This window comes from Helianthus annuus, chromosome 12, assembly GCF_002127325.2.
Source record: "Helianthus annuus cultivar XRQ/B chromosome 12, HanXRQr2.0-SUNRISE, whole genome shotgun sequence".
Taxonomy (NCBI): Eukaryota; Viridiplantae; Streptophyta; class Magnoliopsida; order Asterales; family Asteraceae; genus Helianthus; species Helianthus annuus.
The window spans coordinates 128,033,216-128,051,434 of NC_035444.2; positions in this window are offsets into that span (position 1 = coordinate 128,033,216).

Below are 18,219 nucleotides of genomic sequence, written 5' to 3' on the forward strand. Positions count from 1 at the left end.
CCGTCTAATAGAATTAGCACCTGTAGGTCGTTGCACAGCTTCGGATATTCGGATTACTTGGTAGAGATACGCATTCACTGTGAGTTCATGTCCCCCTTTTCTCTAACTGTTTTCAGTTTACTTAACTGCGGGGGTGAAATACATGTTACTATGATTTACGAGTACTTTACAACGGTATGTTTAACGTAAGGAGGTGTTATACGATCATGTGAGTGGATAGGAACAACATGGGGCCATTAGTCCTCATGGAGGGACCGAGGGACAGGAGCGGTAGATCTATCTGGGTGTAGCGAGCCCAGCCCCCGGCCAAACTAGAAACGGACCGTGGGGTGACTTTGTCCACATACTTTGCCGTGGCGAAATCTGCTAGGTTTGAGTCTCCCTATTTGCACTTCACATATGTCAGTGGCCTTGCAAACCATTGATGATCACAAGTCCTCTTACACTGCTACATACCACAACTATTTTCATACTCACAAAGGTTTACATACTCACTTACGCATGAACTCGCTCAACATTATTGTTGATTTTCAACTCACATGTATTTCAGGAAATTAAACGGATCTGGCACGGTATGGAACGTTTTCCGCTGCACTGGTCATGAAGTCATCAGGGTTTAGGGTTGTGTCTCTTACCTGGACAAGACACAATCCCTAAATCACGTTTATGTTTTGTTATAAGTTGTAATGTTACTGAACAAGGTTCTGGTTGCATGTTAAAAACAATGGTATTGTATGATGTTTTCAAAAACTTAATGGATGACTTGCATGGTTTTTTAAATTCATATAGCTTTGTTATGATTAAGCTATGGTATTAAGAAGTCACACAAATTAACCACGCTTCCGCAAAGCCAGGGTGGTGACAGCTTGGTATCAGAGCTCTGATCATAGCGAACTAGGGATTCTTTCTCGAGTCTAGACTATGATCACTAGGGCTCTCACGAAAACATTTTTCTGCATACCACTTAAGTCCAGATCCACAAACTTTACAAACAAATGTTGAGCACATATTATTCATTATTTTAGGCTCAGTCTGGGAGGCTGAGGTTCAGGCTAGTGGGACTAGGAGTGTTGGCTAGTGGGACTAGGAGTGTTGGCTAGTGAGACTAGGAGTGTTGGCTAGTGGGACTAGGAGTGTTGGCTAGTGAGACTAGGAAGGACAGTCTGAGAGGCTGGGAGGCTAGTGGGACTAGGAGTGTTGGCTAGTGAGACTAGGAAGGACAGTCTGAGAGGCTGGGAGGCTAGTGGGACTATGTGGATTATGTGATTATTATCTGGTAACTTATGTGACTATTTGATTCACTGATTTTGTGCTTATTCTGTGTTATGTTACAGACCCATGGATTCACCAGCTACAGGTGGATCAGATACCACTGGACCTCTACCGTTAGTGTCAGACGATGTTATGTCTTCGGAGCATGAGGTGCACACCTCAGACTATACTAGCACCGACGATGACGACTTCCAGCCGTTCGCGTTACCGACGGCGCCGATGAGCACACTGATGACTCCTTGCCCTTCGCTTTACCCGAGGGTGCCTATGAGCCTATTGATGGCGATCCTGCTGAGTACCTCCCTATTGTTGCGATTCCGGCACCGATTCCTCTTGCTTCTTACCCTGCGTATGAGCTTTTACCAGACGCCGATGCCGACGGCGACATCGAGCTTTACGAGGACGAGCCATTTGAGGACGAGGATCCTGACGTAGCTCCTCTACCTGCTGGCGGTCTCTTGATGATAGCTGACGTTCCAGCTGGAGACTCGCCCCATTCACTCACCAGTCCCAGACTCTTTTGAGTCTGTGGCAATCTGTATCATCTCGCGGGGCGAGCGCGCAGCAGTTTATTCCACGACTCAGACCCTGATCAGGCGTCTTCAGCTGCCCCCATTCCGAGCTACGCGTTTGAGCATGATGATATCGAGGATTCTGACCCTGTTTTCCCTCCAGGATTTGATCCTGACCATGATATCGAGTATATTCCTATGGATGAGCATATGGAGGACCCTGATGATCCTATCGGTCCCATTGATCCAGATTTTTGACTTTGACATGGCGTTCGACGACCCTGAGCCTACCATAGCCCCAGAGCAGGCAGCTGCTTTTGACCCTTTACCTGAGCATGACCCTGTTCATGCTGATTTTCCTCTTGATCCTGTTGATGCTGATCCCCCTGTAGATGTTCCTGTGATCGAGGGCGATCATGTTGCTGCTGATCCCATTGTTCCTTTACCCGTTGGTGACATACCTGCTGATCCTGTTATTGATCCTGTCGATCCTGATATTGCAACCTGTTGACCCCGTTATTGCTCCTATCGATCCTTTACCCATCGAGCCCGAGCACGCTCTTTTTGCTGAGCACATGGATCCTCCAGATGAGGAGGCACAGCACGGGTGGATACCGGCGGACGAGGATGTTCCACCGTTTCCCCCACATCACACTGGCACACATCATACTGATTTCTCATTTCAGATCCCATCATTTATTCCTCCAGCGGGGCCTGGAGAGGGCTCTTCAGCCCACCCTTTCGGTCATGTACCGATGACCATGCCATTCATGCCTCAGATAGCATCTATCCCATCTTCTGTTGCACCCATCGATCTTACCAGCACGCCATTACTTTGGTCATCTTCCTCACCGATGCCACCCACAGATCCATACCACCCATTTCATTTGGGCCATACTATTGAGGATCTTTTGATGTCGTTTGTACACCAGCACGAGTCTCATTCACAGCGACTCCAGGAGCTCGAGAGAGCTCAGTTGTCTTTTGGTCCATATCTTGGTCAGACATCTTCGTCGTTTCAGCCTTTTTCGATCATTTCCTCCTGACATTGCTGCCCGACTTTCGACCTTGGAGCAGCAGGTTGCGTCCGTGATCCGTACTCAGCAGGCGATGGAGGAGGACTGGTATCACTTACGCCGCTTACTTTTCGCTCACTTTCCCCCTCCCCCACCCCCATCCGCATAGGGCTCATTGGTACTGTAGTGGTAGGCGATGGTGAGACGACCGCGATTGTGACTGCACAGACTTTTGGAGACCATCTGACGATACAGATTTTTGCTGATATTTGTTGATGTACTGGTTGTATGTGACACTGATGTGATGATGTCTTTGACAGGGGTGATGTAGCCCCTATTTGATTTGTGATTGTATGATACAGTAACATGCTGACACACTTGCTACACTTTATGGTCTCGATATATATAACAATCGCTGTATTCTCACCATATCTGATTCACTTGATTGCTTATTTATGTTTTGTGACATGGGATGTTGGGACATGGGATGTTGTGTGTGATATATTGATAACATGAGATGTTATATGCTATTACTATTACTATATACGTATGTTTACTATGGCCTAATCGACGTACGCATCTTTAGAAGATGGCACCAAGACGTCAACCGCAGCCGATGCCCACTACTCCTGAAGAACTACAGCAAGTTATTGCTGCCGCCATTGCTCAGTATGCTGCCTCGCAAGAAGGACCAAGCGGAAGTAACACGAACATCAACGGCAACCAAAATCCTCCTCATGGTAAACCTAAGTCATTAAGACATACCATGGCATAAATGGATTCCTTTAGCAAATGCTAATGCCGTTCCTATGATATGATGTATGTGCAGGGTGCACCTACAAACAATTCTTGGACTGTAAGCCCATCAACTTCGACGGCACAGGTGGTGCTGTTGCTTTCGTTCGCTGGGCAGAGAAGACTAATTCCACCATCCGCATGAGCAAATGTGCGCTCGACCAGCAGGTCACTTACATCTCAGGGCTGTTTCTAGACGGACCCCTATCTTGGTGGAACTTACAAGTGCAAACACTAGGCGAAGCTGCCGCCTACGCCCTGACTTGGGCCGAATTGAAAGAGCTTATGCGCAAGAAGTATTGTTCCCGTGCAGAAATTCAAAGGTTGGAGACTGAATTTTGGCACCTAAAGATGGATGGACCAAAGGTTGTAGAATACGTCCAGAGGTTTCATGACCTATCTCAAGTGGTTCCTTATATGGTCACGCCTGAATACAAGCGAATTGAGCGCTTCATTTGGGGGTTAGCTCCCCAAATCATTAGCATGGTGACCTCCGCCAGACCGGCAACTATTACGGAAGCCATTGATTTGAGCGTGGCTCTCACTGAGGAGGCAATTCGTTTAAACAAGTTTGATGAAGTCAAGGCGAAGAAGACAGAGACTCACGTTGAGTCCTCAGGAGATAACAAAAGGAAGTTTTCAAACTTCAAACAGGGCGTCAGTATGGCAGTAAAGAAGGGAAAATCAGCTGGTAGTACCAAGAAAGGGAAAGGGTACCAGGGCACCCAGCCCAAATGCAACAACTGCCAACGCCACCATACTGGCAATTGTAACGTGAAAGTTTGTGAATCTTGTGGAAAACCGGGCCACTCAAAGGAATCATGTTGGGCTAGTACAGGCCGAGGAGGCCAGGGAGGATATATGAATAGAAACGATAATCGTGGTGGTTTGGGAAATCGCCCACAAATGAATAATCGAGGCTACAATGCAAATCAAGCCGGAACTGCCAATCAAAACAACCCGCCAGTTGGGGGCGGTGCAGGAAGTGGAAAAAGATTAGGATGTTTTCATTGCGGTGACATTGGGCACTTCAAGAAGGATTGCCCAGGATTGAACCAAGCCCGTGGAAGGGTGTTCCAGATCGGTGCACAGGAAGCGCGCCAGGATCCCAACGTTGTCACTGGTACGTTCCCTGTAAATCAACGCTATGCATCTGTTCTGTTTGATACTGGTGCCGACTATAGCTTCATATCACTAGAATTTAAGAATATACTTGGGCTAGCCGCTAATAAGTTAGACATTCCCTACGCAATCGAATTGGCTAATGGAAAATTGGTAGAAGCCAATGATGTGATCAGAGGCTGTGTGATTGAATTAGGAGAACGCGAGTTTACTCTAGATCTACTACCAGTCCAGTTGGGAAGCTTCGACGTGGTGGTAGGAATGGATTGGTTATCCGTGAACAAGGCAGAGATAGTATGTCACGAGAAGGTTATTCGTATTCCGACCGACGATGGTGAGACCATTGTTGTTCATGGAGAAAAGCGTGAGACGCCGTTAAGGATGATTAGTTGCCTGAAAGCAAGAAAGTGTCTGAAGAAAGGATGTGTTGCTTTTCTAGCACACATTGTGGATAAGAAGGCTGCTGAGCCGAAGATCGAAGACATCCCTGTCGTGAGGGAGTATCCCGAAGTCTTCCCAGAAGACTTACTCGGACTGCCACCTCAGAGGCAAGTGGAGTTTCACATTGACTTAGTTCCAGGCGCCGCGCCTGTGGCTAAGGCACCATACAGACTTGCTCCGTCTGAGATGCAGGAATTGTCGACACAACTGCAAGAGTTGTTAGACAAGGGTTTTATCCGACCAAGCTTCTCGCCTTGGGGAGCTCCGGTCTTATTTGTCAAGAAGAAGGACGGAAGTTTCCGCATGTGTATTGACTACAGAGAATTGAACAAGCTAACAATCAAGAATAGGTATCCCCTGCCAAGAATCGATGATCTGTTTGACCAGCTTCAAGGTTCAAGCTTCTATTCAAAGATCGATCTTCGATCTGGATACCATCAACTAAGGATACAGGAGGAAAGCATCCCGAAAAAAGCTTCCAGAACTCGATATGGGCACTATGAGTTTCTAGTTATGCCGTTTGGTTTAACAAACGCACCTGCAGTGTTCATGGATTTGATGAACCGAGTTTGTAAGCCATACCTGGATAAATTCGTGATTGTATTCATCGATGACATCCTAATTTATTCCAAGTCAAATGCTGAACACGAGCAGCATCTTAGAGCCATTCTGGAGCTGCTAAAGAAGGAACAGTTGTACGCCAAGTTCTCTAAGTGTGAGTTTTGGCTACGAGAAGTGCAATTCCTTGGGCACGTGGTGAACGGAGATGGAATCCACGTGGATCCAACCAAGATCGAGGCAATTAAAGATTGGGAAACGCCAAAAACGCCAACCGAGATTCGGCAATTCTTGGGTTTGGCTGGCTACTATCGAAGGTTCATCGAGGATTTCTCGAAAATCGCTCAACCTTTGACGCTCCTCACGCAGAAGGAAAGGCAGTTTGATTGGGGAATCAAACAGGATGAAGCATTTCAGATATTAAAGGATAAGCTTTGTAACACGCCAATCTTAGCTCTACCAGAAGGTACCGACAATTTTGTGGTATACTGCGACGCATCGCGTCAGGGATTGGGTTGTGTGTTGATGCAATGTCAAAAGGTCATCGCTTACGCATCACGCCAACTGAAGGTACACGAAAGGAACTATACCACTCATGATTTGGAGCTAGGCGCAGTGGTTTTTGCACTAAAGATCTGGAGACACTACCTGTATGGTACGAAGTGCACAATCTTCACAGATCACAAAAGCCTACAGCATATATTCAACCAGAAGGAGTTGAATATGAGGCAAAGACGATGGGTTGAATTATTGAACGATTACGACTGCGAGATAAAGTATCACCCAGGGAAGGCGAATGTAGTCGCCGATGCCTTAAGTCGTAAGGAAAGGATCAAGCCCCTAAGGGTTAGGGCTATGGAAATGATAATCCAAACCGATCTCTCCTCGCGCGTTCGTGCAGCACAGAAAGAAGCTCTCAAGGAGGAGAACCTTGAGAAAGAGTATCTCCGTGGGATGGAGAAGATATTGGTGCCAAACGAGGAAGGAACGTTATGTTTTGGGAAAAGGATTTGGGTTCCTCTATTTGGTGAATTAAGGGAAGTTATTTTCGATGAAGCGCACAAGTCACGGTACTCTATCCACCCGGGATCGGATAAGATGTACCAAGATCTCAAAAATTACTATTGGTGGCCTAGGATGAAAGGCGACGTTGCTATTTACGTGAGCAAATGTTTAACGTGCGCTAAGGTCAAGGCGGAATACCAGAAGCCCTCGGGACTTCTGCAACAACCTGAGATTCCCAAGTGGAAATGGGAACAAATCTCAATGGATTTTGTTACAAAACTGCCAAGAACGCCAAGAGGCCATGATATGATTTGGGTGATTGTTGACCGCCTAACAAAGTCCGCACACTTTCTGCCAATCAAGGAGAAAGACAGTACTAGTAAACTTGCGGAAATTTACTTGAGAGAGATCGTAGCACGACATGGAGTACCCCTCTCGATCATCTCTGATAGAGACGGAAGGTTTGTGTCGAGGATATGGCAATCCTTCCAAGAAGCTTTTGGCTCACAATTGAATCTGAGCACTGCGTTCCATCCGCAAACTGACGGCCAGAGCGAGCGAACGATACAGACTTTGGAAGACATGCTGAGAGCATGTGCTATGGATTTGGGCGGTAGCTGGGATAAACACTTACCTTTGGTCGAATTCTCATACAACAACAGCTACCACACCAGTATTGGTGTCGCGCCTTTTGAAGCCCTTTACGGACGCAAGTGTCGATCACCACTATGTTGGGCTGACGCAGGTGATAGGCAGCTTGCCGGTCCCGAAATCGTCCAAGAGACGACAGACAAGATTGCGCAGATTCTTAAACGCATCGAAGCCGCTCGCCACAGACAAAAGGCCTATGCGGATCCAAACCGAAAACATATGGATTTTCAAGTTGGAGAGATGGTGTTATTGAAGGTATCACCCTGGAAAGGGGTGGCACGCTTTGGGAAGCGTGGGAAGTTAAATCCACGCTACATTGGTCCTTTCAGAATTCTAGAAAGAATTGGAACCGTAGCATACAAGTTGGACCTACCTGCTGAACTAAATGGTGTTCACGATACATTTCATGTATCCAATTTAAAGAAGAGTCCAACTCAAGTTGACGTTGCCATTCCTATCGACGAGATTCATGTTGATGACACGCTCCACTTCGTAGAAGCACCTGTCGAGGTCACAGATTGGAAGGTTAACAGGACCCGCCGGAGCAGTGTCAAACTCGTCAAGGTTCGCTGGAATGCCAGACATGGTCCTGAATACACCTGGGAGCGTGAGGACCGGATGAAAGAGAAATACCCCCACTTATTTCCTAAAAACTCTGCATCTACAAGCAGAACTTAAATTTCGGGACGAAATTTATTTAACGGGGGGAGAATGTGACAACCCTCACAAAACCAGGTATCCGTACGACTTAATTAGCTATTAACTGTTGCCTAATTACTGTGCTTAACTGAGATTTCTGATAAACTGCTACTTGATTGTTGATACATGTACATGTCTGCATCATACTTTGATTTTTCCTGTCACTACATTATTTATTTACTGAACTCTAGTGACAAACATGATGCACAAAAGCACAGTAGCATTTGAACGGATAACCTATTGAACATGCTGATATAACCAGCATCAGGCAGACACTGCCTCTAAAGGCCTGAATGAGCCAGAATTATTTTACTACACCCATAGTGTGTGTAAGGATACAAGGGTTGTATGATTACGTCTCTAGGGATAAGATGTAGAGATTTGGATGTGCCTAAAACATACTTTAAGCACGGAACACAGCACTTTTATTTACACACTAGCTTCTAGCTAATTAATAAAGTGCCAAAATACAAGGAATTATTCCCGACACTTTGCTGAATAAATTGTGTCGCTAAAAATATTACCTACGACGCTTAAAGGATATCTTAAGCACTTTAACGGATTCCTATCCAACCGAACAACCGGACAATACCCGGAACATAAAAATATTGCCAGAATTATTGTTAGTATTTTTCTGAGCCAGTTAGGGTCCCTGATTACCCTAACACCCGTATCATAACGCAATAAACAACTAACGAGGTTAGACCTTTAAGTAACCGACTTAACATAACTGAACTGTAACTGCACGATCGAGACCCAACCGGGCGACCCCACACCCTTTGGGCCGGTTCCATTGAGATGGAACTAGGAGGGTACACCTTTATTATATTATAATTGATTCGCGGATATCTAGAACGAGAAACCGGTGGACGATAACGACATTTTCTCTATAAATGCTCACCTCTCACACACACTAAAACACACACTTAACAACTCACTCTCTCTCTCCCCCTTGCCCCCTCACGGCCGAGAACCCCCACCACCACCCATCCGTTTTTCGGTTCAAGTCTCTACATTCCAAGTGCATACAAGTCTTGAGGATCGCGTACGACGAAGCTCGAAACAAACGGAAGTTGAAGGACCTCGAGCATTTGCTTTTATCCACGCCGTTTTCGACTAGTTTCTTCCCTAGCCTCGAGCTAGAGGTATATTGTTTAAAACTCGTTATTAGTCGTGTCTAAAGTGGTTAAAAGGATTTTTATCGGTTAAATGTCGGTAACCCGCTTCATGAATCTTTAAAGTCTACTAAAAAGTGAAAATCGTTGGATAAAAGAACATAACGCGTGTAAATGTCGTAGTATTTGAATATGTTGGTTGTTAAAGCCCGATCTATGATGTGGTGGCTCTCATCATCGTTTAACCCGACTTTGTTAGGATCACGTATCTTGACATACACTTGTTTCTTTTGTACAAGGGTTAAAAGGTGAAACTCCACCACACGGGAAACATGAACTTGTGTAAAAGTGTTTTAACATGAAAAATAGTATTTAAAACGAGCCGATCTACGTATGTACAAGTGGTATATTCGTAGGACCGGGTATTGAGAAAATCATGTTTTATAAAAGTTGTATAACAGGTTAACAGATGTGATTTCTATAGTCTACAAGTGTATAAACACTTGTGAAATGAAAGATCCGACAAAATAACAATTTTTATAAAAGTTGTCGGAAGTTGTAAAGAGTGATTTGTTCCAAAAACGGGGTTTTTGCAAGAATAAACTATTTTATACATAGATCCACTAAATATAACGAGATCTACATAATAAGTTTTAGAAAAACTACAAGTTCATGTAACATTGTGATTTTACATACTAGTCTACGAATTCGAAGTGTTGAAACTTGTTTATTATGTTGGAAATTGATTGATTGAAATAAAAGAAGTGATTTTGTAAAAGAAAATGATACGCTTGAAAGCGTGGCCACCTCCAGTTACAGAGGAAACTCTGGCGAAATTTTCTAAAAATCTAACACTTAGAATTATTTACAAGTGTTAGACTACTTTGACATGTTTTCAAACTATATTTCGCCATGACTTTATTTATTAAACAATCGGAGGTGGGATTTTCACAAAACTAAACGTGATAAATATATATTCGGTAAATATATTTTGTCACAACACTGTTTATGATTATTTTGTGAAAATGTATAAATATTATTTTTAGAGTAAAAATAATATTTACTAACTTGTCAAACCCAAGATAATACAAACGCTTATACGACAAGCATAAAAGTTACAACGGTAATTTCTATTACCACCTAATCATTAAAACGTAACTTACGCATTACGCGGAAATATTCACCGACACGTATGTTGTCAACATATTATTTTGGAAAGTATTATGTAAAGTGAAAATATATTATTTTTGAGAAAAATAATTATATTTTGGAATAAGAAATAAAAATATATTAAGTGGGACTTAATGAGATAGTATAAATACACATGTATTTAAATCCCCCATCCTTGGGAAGGAAAGTAAAATGCCAAGTATGTACACGAAACGGTTGTCTAACCGTCTCTTAAAAATGTAAGTTATAAAGCTAAGGCACGGCCATCCGTCTAATAGAATTAGCACCTGTAGGTCGTTGCACAGCTTCGGATATTCGGATTACTTGGTAGAGATACGCATTCACTGTGAGTTCATGTCCCCCTTTTCTCTAACTGTTTTCAGTTTACTTAACTGCGGGGGTGAAATACATGTTACTATGATTTACGAGTACTTTACAACGGTATGTTTAACGTAAGGAGGTGTTATACGATCATGTGAGTGGATAGGAACAACATGGGGCCATTAGTCCTCATGGAGGGACCGAGGGACAGGAGCGGTAGATCTATCTGGGTGTAGCGAGCCCAGCCCCCGGCCAAACTAGAAACGGACCGTGGGGTGACTTTGTCCACATACTTTGCCGTGGCGAAATCTGCTAGGTTTGAGTCTCCCTATTTGCACTTCACATATGTCAGTGGCCTTGCAAACCATTGATGATCACAAGTCCTCTTACACTGCTACATACCACAACTATTTTCATACTCACAAAGGTTTTACATACTCACTTACGCATGAACTCGCTCAACATTATTGTTGATTTTTCAACTCACATGTATTTCAGGAAATTAAACGGATCTGGCACGGTATGGAACGTTTTCCGCTGCACTGGTCATGAAGTCATCAGGGTTTAGGGTTGTGTCTCTTACCTGGACAAGACACAATCCCTAAATCACGTTTATGTTTTGTTATAAGTTGTAATGTTACTGAACAAGGTTCTGGTTGCATGTTAAAAACAATGGTATTGTATGATGTTTTCAAAAACTTAATGGATGACTTGCATGGTTTTTAAATTCATATAGCTTTGTTATGATTAAGCTATGGTATTAAGAAGTCACACAAATTAACCACGCTTCCGCAAAGCCAGGGTGTGACACCTTGAGACAACTTCCTTGAGATATACGTCTGCTAAAGTGGAGAACTTGTCCGTTTCCTTTATAGCTAGAAAGTGTGCAGACTTTGTGAGTCGATCCACGATTACCCAAATTGTATCATTCCCACGCTGGGATCTAGGCAGACCTGTAACAAAATCCATGGAAATTCCTCCCATTTCCACTGTGGTATCTTCGGTTGCTGAAGTAGGCCTGATGGTTTCTGGTATTCCGATTTGACTCTCGCACAAGTCAAACACTTGCCGACGTAAGTTGCAATGTGGGCCTTCATGCTAGGCCACCAATACGTAGTTCTGAGATCGTGGTACATTTTATTCGAGCCTGGATGTACCGAGTAGCGAGACTTATGAGCTTCGTCCATTACCAGCTCGCGTAAATTGCCATAAAGTGGGACCCAAATACGCCCCGTTACATAATAGGCGTCGTCCTCCTTCTGTTCTAATCGTTGCCTTGAGCCGCGTAGGGCTTCAGCCCTGACATTTTCTGGTTTCAATGCTTCTACCTGAGCATCTCGTATCTGTGCAGGAAGACTAGACTGAATAGTAAGTTGTAGGGCTCGCACGCGTCTAGGTAGAGTGTCTTTTCGACTGAGAGCGTCAGCCACAACGTTGGCTTTGCCGGGATGGTACTTGATGGCATATTCGTAATTGTTCAGTAGTTCAACCCATCGTCGTTGACGCATGTTTAATTCCTTCTGCTTGAAGATATGCTCGAGACTCCTGTGATCGGTGTAGATAGTGCACTTGGTACCGTACAGGTAGTGTCGCCATATCTTGAGCGCGTAAACAACAGCTCCCAGCTCTAAATCGTGCGTCGTGTAGTTCCGTTCATGAACCTTGAGTTGGCGCGAAGCGTAAGCAATGACCTTGTCGCGCTGCATTAACACACATCCAAGACCCTGAATGGATGCATCGCAATAAACCACGAAATCGTCCGTGCCCACTGGCAATGAGAGGATAGGTGCACCGCAAAGTCTATCCTTTAAGTGCTGAAAAGCGGTTTCCTGAGTATTACCCCAACGGTAGGTGACACCCTTCTGTGTCAGTAGTGTAAGTGGCTGAGCAATCTTTGAGAAGTCTTTGATGAACCGTCTGTAGTATCCCGCCAAACCCAAGAATTAGCGTATTTTCGTTGGTGTACGCGGTGCAGGCCAGTTCCTGATCGAATCAACCTTGGATGGATCGACATGGATCCCATCCTTGTTTACTACGTGGCCTAGAAAGTGGACTTCACGAAGCCAGAAGTCACATTTCGAAAACTTGGCGTACAGCTGTTCTGACCGAAGAAGTTCCAAGATAAGTCGTAAGTGCTGCTCATGCTCCTCCTGACTCTTAGAATAGATCAGGATGTCGTCGATGAATACAATCACAAACTTGTCTAGATAGGGTTTGCACACCCTGTTCATAAGGTCCATAAATACGGCAGGCGCGTTCGTTAACCCAAACGGCATGACAAGAAACTCGTAGTGGCCGTAACGAGTTCTGAATGCTGTCTTGGAGACGTCCTCATCCCGGACTCTCAGCTGATGGTAACCTGACCTCAAGTCTATCTTGGAGTAGTAGCTCGACCCTTGCAACTGGTCGAATAAGTCATCAATACGTGGAAGAGGATAACGGTTCTTCACCGTCACCTTGTTCAATTCACGGTAGTCAATGCACATACGGAAGGTACCATCCTTCTTCTTCACAAATAGTACTGGAGCTCCCCAAGGCGAAGAGCTTGGACGAATAAAGCCCTTTTCCAAGAGCTCTTGTAACTGCTTCGACAGTTCTTCTAGTTCAGTTGGAGCTAAACGATACGGTGCTCGAGCTATTGGTGCTGCTCCTGGTGTTAGCTCGATTTGAAACTTTGTCACACCCCCAAAATCCACACGCGGAGTACCACCGCTTGGGAGCGTGACTGACCAGGATCAAGCCACCAATCATATCGAACATGTAATTAATATCAAGTATAATAATGTAAACCAATCATTCAATACGATAGGTGTTCAAAACATAATCATAGTTTCAAAGTATAGTGGAAGCATAAGTATGAAAACCCAATGTGTAACATAAGTTCAAATGTTTAAATGTCTTAACATGGCATCCACGATCCATGCTCCACAACGACCTGCTCCTCCCTGTGCAAGCTCCATGTATCTAACGACCTGCAAGGCATGTAACAGAGGATCAACAACTAGTTGAGCGAGTTCACAGTTAACAGTTCAGTAATAGTATAGTGTGAGTAGTAGTATGTTCGTTCGTTATGTCATGTATCGTATTAGTTTCCATCACGGCCTCCCAGGCAGGTATGCGAAGATATTAGGGGATGTTCATCCCGAGTATTCTAGACTAGGTTTATCTGTATCGCGGCCTACCAGGCAGGTGTGCGAAGATTAGTAAATTTCAGTTCGCGGCCTTCCAAAGGCAGGTGTGCGAAGTCAGTCATAATATCGCGGCCAACCCTTGGCAGGTGTGCGAAGATCAGTTTAAGTGTTACTAGTCTAGTCGTATTCGTATCGTTAGGTTCTATCAACTGAGTATGTACAATAAAGTAATCCAATCCCATTCCCACCCTGGGAACCCCATGCCTTGGCTGTGTGAACTCACCTTGGTTTGCTCGGTATGCTATGTTATGCACTCACAAGTAATCAGTCAAGTCCTATTGATTGCACGTATAGTAAATCAGTTCATGTTCGCATGCCATTTATGTCACGAAGGGTGTTTAAACAGTTATCACATATCACGTATGCAGTTTAGTCAAAATCGCACTATTTAAGCTTGGTAAGATTAACAGGCAGTTAACATGTTTCATACCATTAACGCACTTAACAGAACTCATACACCAGAAATGTTACATGTCTATCAGGACATATTAGCTAACGTGTTGACAAACGTTAAATGCATTTCTTTAACCGAGTTACATAATGAAAGAGTTAAATAATTTAGCTAAGTAAGCAACTTAACAGTGGTTTATAGACTTAACAGAATTAACAAAGCTCTGACATCATGTGATAACCATTAAAACTCGGACAAGAGCATGTTATACATAAACATCAGACTCAAGGAAATCCTTGTAATAAATGCGGACCAGTCACCGCCTTAAAACCAAAAAGTGGGCCAATGACATTACGCACGCATGTCGGACTTTTGATTGGGCCGCCAATAAAAGTGGTGGACATGTGGGTTTGGATTAGGGCTTGACTTGAAGGCAGCCGACATACAATGGGTTTCAGAATTATAACATCACACAACATCAACAAGCACACACTTCAAGAGACACATGGGACGACAACTTCTGAATCAGTGCTAAGGTGATTGGACCAATACATAAATAATGGCTGCCAATTTACTAAACCGCCACATGCACGCCCCATTTGACTTTGATATATTTATATATATTAGTATATGCCTCTAATTTTGATTGAACCAACCTTGATCCCACCGCCCATTCTACCCAATGATCATACCAAACCAATAGAAAACACATGATGATCATCATTAAAATCATCCATTATGGCCGACAAATGTAGGTAGATTCCATATTGTTATTCGACCAAACATCAACCCTATTGCAACTCTATTGGACCAAGATAGTGGATCTGACAACTTGATTTAATATCCTCATTGTTTTCTATTATCATCACATGGCCACACACATGCATATTATGTCTAATCTATAGGCACCTAACAATTATAATATCAAGTATCAAATATTAACTAGTTAACCAATAATGAGGCACTAACCGAAGGGTAGAAAGTGTTAGCGGAACCGATGCACAAGTTCCGAGTGGAGGAAGGGCTGCCGTCTCCGGGCTAGAGAGAAGAGAGAATTAGGGTTTGGTAAAGAGTAGAATGTATACCAACACCCCTTGGTGTTATACGAAGGCAATAGGGCCGAGCCCATCCTCGGGCTTCACTTGGACTCAGTTTCAAGTGAGGAGGGCCGAGAGGAATGTGGGTGAAAACATTATAGTGCGGCCCAAGTGTGTTGTACGATTGGACTGGGTTGTGCGACTAAGGGTTGTTGACATACATACATTCACATAATAATCACATAATGAAAACATTTCATTAAATCAATGCATCACATATCACATAATGAAAAGATAGCATTTCATCACAAATAATCACATTAGTTAGTCACATAGCGTTCACACCGGCTACATCAAAGTACACGAAAGGTTCTGAAGTGCGAGTTGTCACATTATCCCCAACTTGAAAGAAATTTCGTCCCGAAATTTGGTACGCACTCACTGAGGAAGCTAGGTAAGTTGCATCGTTCACTGGTTTTCCTGGGGTGCCACAAACTTGACCTGGCGGTGAGGCGGTAGACCAGGTAAATCTTCAGGGAACACCTGAGGAAAGTCGCGTACAACAGGAATGTCTTCCAATTTCTTTTCCTTTGTTGATGCATCAGTAACAAGTGCCAAAATAGCGGTGTGACCCTTCCGCAAACATTTCTGAGCCTTCAAGAAGGAGATGATGCCAACCACAGCACCACTCTTGTCGCCTTGAACTTCGAGGGGTTCTTGACCAGAACGGGGAATACGAATGATCTTCTCGCTGCATAAGATTTCTGCCTGATGTTGGGATAACCAATCCATCCCAATAACGATATCGAAGCTTCCCAAGACAATGGGAATAAGGTTGATGGAGAAAGCTTGACCGGCTAAGACAATATTACAACCCCTGACTACATGCGCGACTTCTAGACTCTTACCATTAGCTAATTCTACTACATGTTTGGTGGTTAAGAGTGTTGGTGCACGTTTTAACAATTTACTCACTTTAAAAGATATATAACTCGTATAAGCACCCAAATCAAACAAAACAGTAACATAAATATCGTCGAGAAGAAACTTACCCATAACCACATTGGGATCATTCCTTGCGTCGCCCTGACCCAGCACGAAAGCACGACCCCGAGCTTCGTTGCCGTTGTTGTTGTTTCCCCCGTTGTTGTTCCCATTGCCCTGGTGGTTGTTGTTGTTGCGATTCTGGTTCTGGTTCAATTGAGGACAATCATGTTTGAAATGACCTTCCGCCCCCACACTGGAAACATCCCCGGTTTCCTCGCTGTTGCTGCTGCCGCGGGTTTTGTGGAGCTGGTGGCGGAAGTTGTTGATTCTGATTCGCAGGTCGTGAGCTCCTGCATTCTTTAGCTTTGTGCCCTCTCTTGAGACATCTCTGACAACGTTCCTTACGACACCGTCCACTGTGGTGTCGGTTGCACCTATTACACAATGGGTGAATTCCCCGATATCCACCCTGCCCCTGACCACCAGAAGATTGTTGACCCAAACTCTGGTAGTCGTTTATCTTGCCCTGCTGTGCTTGAGACTGAACGGAAACTGATCCTCTGCTGGAATCCCCATCCCATTTCCGTTTTTTGTCGCTGAGTGTAGAAGGAGTAGCGGCTGGAGTGGCAGTTGCACTCATGCGCTTTGGCAGCTTGTTCTGTTCCACCGCCTGATCCATGAGGCGATGAGCAAGACGCTGAATGTCTTGGATATTGTCGAGGTTTGCCGATGTAACATGGCTCTGAATCTCTGATGCTAGACCCTTGAGGTACAACTCGATGCGCTTGATTGGAGGGTCCACCATGGTTGGACACAGGATAGCCAGTTCGTTCGACCGTTTCGTATAAGCTTCGATTTCCGACCCCGTCATTTTCAGATGATAAAGCTCCACTTCCAACTTGTGGATGTCATCACGCGTTCAGTATTCTCGTTTGATGAGTTCCTTAAAATCGTTCCAAGGGGTGGCGTTAGCAGCTGCCAGCCCTAGAATCTGTACTTGCGCGTTCCACCAAGTCAACGCAATTCCTTCTAACGTGCCAGTGGCGTACTTGACCCTACGAGCCTCAGGGCATTCTCACATCTCGAATACCGACTCGAGCTTCTCAAACCAATGGAGTAGTCCCACTGCTCCTTCTGTGCCACTAAACGTGCTTGGACGACAGTCCATGAAGTTCTTGAAAGTGCAAACAGGTTGCTGTGCGGGTTGACCTATTGTGTACGAATAGGACAAAGTTTAAACACAAAAGTTGGTTTAGGAGTGTAGGATCTAAAGATCCTAGTGTGAGTTATAACTACAGGATGTACCTCCTGCTTGTGCGGCTGCAAGTGCCGCAGCAACTTGTTCGTTAATGAGAGCCGTCAACTGGGCTTGAGTCATGTTAATTCGTCCAGACATGATCTTCATGGCAAAGATAACATAGGTAAGAGAGAGGTTCGCGAAAGGTGCGATGACAGAAGAGAGTAAGCACACAAGTGTTCTCAAGCAATAGTAGTTATGTGTAGCTAAGCATACTACGAGCAAAGTTCTATACAATTCTAGCATGTAGGCAATAAACATAAACCATATTACCTAGGATGTTGAGTCTTGCACGTGGAGCGAAGCGTCGTTGTGGATCGTTGAGAGCACTGTTCTGGTTATAGTCTGGTTTTAATAAAAATGTTTTCCCCTTATTAAAACCAAGTTCTCTATATCCAATGGCTCTGATACCAATTTGTCACACCCCCAGAATCCACACGCGGTGTACCACCGCTTGGAGGCGTGACATGACCAGGATCAAGCCACCAATCATATTGAACATAGTATTTAAACAATAAAAGTAATCAATACAACCCATCACAATATAACTGGTGTTGAACAAAACATAATTTGAGTAGCGGAATCATAAGTATGTAAACCCAAAGTAAATCATTAGTTCAAATGTTTAAACGTTTAACA